We start from the raw sequence: 3,483 nt of genomic DNA, 5'->3' as shown, positions 1-3,483 counted from the left end.
ATAGAGAGGGCATGACAATGCACATACATGATATGATGAATATTGTGAGATTTAATTGGGCATTACGACAAAGTACATAGACCGCTATCCAGCATGCATCTATGCCTAAAAAGTCCACCTTCAGGTTATCATCCGAACCCCTTCCAGTATTAAGTTGCAAACAACAGATAATTGCATTAAGTATGGTGCGTAATGTAATCAATAACTACATCCTCGGACATAGCATCAATGTTTTATCCCTAGTGGCAACAACACATCCACAACCTTAGAACTTTCTTACATCCGTCCCGCATTTAATGGAGGCATGAATCCACTATCGAGCATAAATACTCCCTCTTGGAGTTAAGAGTAAAAACTTGGCCAGAGCCTCTACTAATAACGGAGAGCATGCAAGATCATAAACAACACATAGGTAATAGATTGATAATCAACATAGCATAGTATTCTCTATCCATCGGATCCCAACAAACACAACATATAGCATTACAGATAGATGATCTTGATCATGTTAGGCAGCTCACAAGATCCGACAATGAAGCACAATTAGGGGAAGACGACCATCTAGCTACTGCTATGGACCCATAGTCCAGGGGTGAACTACTCACTCATCACTCCGGAGGCGACCATGGCGGTGAAGAGTCCTCCGGGAGATGATTCCCCTCTCCGGCAGGGTGCCAGAGGCAATCTCCTGAATCCCCCGAGATGGGATTGGCGGCGGCGGTGTCTCTGGAAGGTTTTCCGTATCGTGGCTCTTGGTACTGGGGGTTTCGCGACGAAGGCTTTAAGTAGGCGGAAGGGCGGAGTCGGAGGGCTGACAGGGGGGCCACACAGTAGGGCGGCGCGGGCCCCCCCTAGGCCGCGCCGCCTTAGTGTGTCGGCACCCTGTGGCCCCACTTCGTCTCTCCCTCGGACTTCTGGAAGCTTCGTGTGAAAATAGGCCCCTGGGCGTTGATTTCATCCAATTCCGAGAATATTTCCTTACTAGGATTTCTGAAATCAAAAACAGCAGAAAACAGCAACTGGCTCTTCGGCATCTCGTTAATAGGTTAGTGCCGGAAAATGCATAAATATGACATAAAGTATGTATAAAACATGTAGATATCATCAATAATGTGGCATGGAACATAAGAAATTATCGATACGTCGGAGACATATCAGCATCCCCAAGCTTAGTTTCTGCTCGTCCCGAGCAGGTAAACGATAACAAAGATAATTTCTGGAGTGACATGCCATCACAACCTTGATCATACTATTGTAAGCATATGTAATGAATGCAGCGATCCAAACAATGGTAAATGACATGAGTAAACAAATGAATCATATATCAAAGACTTTTCATGAATAGTACTTCAAGACAAGCATCAATAAGTCTTGCATAAGAGTTAACTCACAAAGCAATAATTCAAAGTAAAGGCATTGAAGCAACACAAAGGAAGATTAAGTTTCAGCGGTTGCTTTCAACTTGTAACATGTATATGTCATGGATAGTTGTCAATGCAAAGTAATATAACAAGTGCAATATGCAAGTATGTAGGAATCAATGCACAGTTCACACAAGTGTTTGCTTCTTGAGATGGAGAGAAATAGGTGAACTGACTCAACATAAAAGTAAAAGAATGGCCCTTCGCAGAGGGAAGCATCGATTGCTATATTTGTGCTAGAGCTTTGGTTTTGAAAACAAGAAACAATTTTGTCAACGGTAGTAATAAAGCATATGTGTTATGTAAATTATATCCTACAAGTTGCAAGCCTCATGCATAGTATACTAATAGTGCCCGCACCTTGTCCTAATTAGCTCGGATTACCTGGATTATCATTGCAATGCATATGTTTTAACCAAGTGTCACAAAGGGGTACCTCTATGCCGCATGTACAAAGGTCTAAGGAGAAAGCTCACATCGGATTTCTCGCTATTGATTATTCTCAACTTAGAAATCCATACCGGGACAACATAGACAACAGATAATGGACTCCTCTTTTATGCATAAGCATTCAACAATTATTAATTTTCTCATATGAGATTGAGGATATTTGTCCAAAACTGAAACTTCCACCATGGATCATGGCTTTAGTTAGCGGCCCAATGTTCTTCTCTAACATTATGCATGCTCTAACCATTCTAGCGGTAAATCTCCCTTACTTCAGACAAGACGGACATGCATAGCAACTCACATGATATTCAACAAAGAGTAGTTGATGGCGTCCCCAGGAACATGGTTATCGCACAACAAGCAACTTAATAAGAGATAAAGTGCATAAGTACATATTCAATACCACAATAGTTTTTAGGCTATTTGTCCCATGAGCTATATATTGCAAAGGTAGAGGATAGAAATTTAAAGGTAGCACTCAAGCAATTTACTTTGGAATGGCGGAGAAATACCATGTAGTAGGTAGGTATGGTGGACACAAATGGCATAGTGGTTGGCTCAAGGATTTTGGATGCATGAGAAGTAATCCTTCTCGATACAAGGTTTAGGCTAGCAAGGCTATTTGAAAAAAACACAAGGATGAACCGGTGCAGCAAAACTCACATAAAAGACATATTGTAAACATTATAAGACTCTACACCGTCTTCCTTGTTGTTCAACCCAATACTAGAAATTATCTAGACCTTAGAGAGACCAATTATGCAAACCAAATTTTAGCAAGCTCTATGTATTTCTTCATTAATAGGTGCAATGTTTATGATGCAAGAGCTTAAACATGAGCACAACAATTTCCAAGTATCACATTATCCAAGACATTATAGCAATTACTACATGTAGCATTTCCTGATTCCAACCTTATAATAATTTAACGAAGAAGATTCAACCTTCGCCATGAACACTATGAGTAAAGCCTAAGGACATATTTGTCCATATGCAACAGCGGAGCGTGTCTCTCTCCCACACAATGAATGCTAGGATCCATTTTATTCAAACAAAACAAAAACAAAAACAAACCGACGCTCCAAGCAAAGTACATAAGATGTGATGGAATAAAAATATAGTTTCACTAGAGGAACCTGATAATGTTGTCGATGAAGAAGGGGATGCCTTGGGCATCCCCAAGCTTAGACGCTTGAGTATTCTTGAAATATGCAGGGGTGAACCACCGGGGCATCCCCAAGCTTAGAGCTTTCACTCTCCTTGATCATATTGTATCATCCTCCTCTCTTGATCCTTGAAAACTTCCTCCACACCAAACTCAAAACAACTCATTAGAGGGTTAGTGCACAATCAAAATTCACATGTTCAGAGGTGACACAATCATTCTTAACACTTCTGGACATTACACAAAGCTACTGAAAGTTAATGGAATCGAAAAATCCATCAAGCATAGCAAAACAGGCAATGCGAAATAAAAGGTAGAATCTGTCAAAACAGAACAGTTCGTAAAGATGAATTTCTAAGAGGCACCAGACTTGCTCAAATGAAAATGCTCAAATTGAATGAAAGTTGCGTACATATCTGAGGATCACTCACGTAAACTGGCATAATT

Source organism: Lolium perenne, chromosome 1 (genome assembly GCF_019359855.2).
Source record: "Lolium perenne isolate Kyuss_39 chromosome 1, Kyuss_2.0, whole genome shotgun sequence".
NCBI lineage: Eukaryota > Viridiplantae > Streptophyta > Magnoliopsida > Poales > Poaceae > Lolium > Lolium perenne.
The sequence above is the reverse complement of the archived record's forward strand: the minus strand, read 5'-3'. Positions refer to the sequence as shown.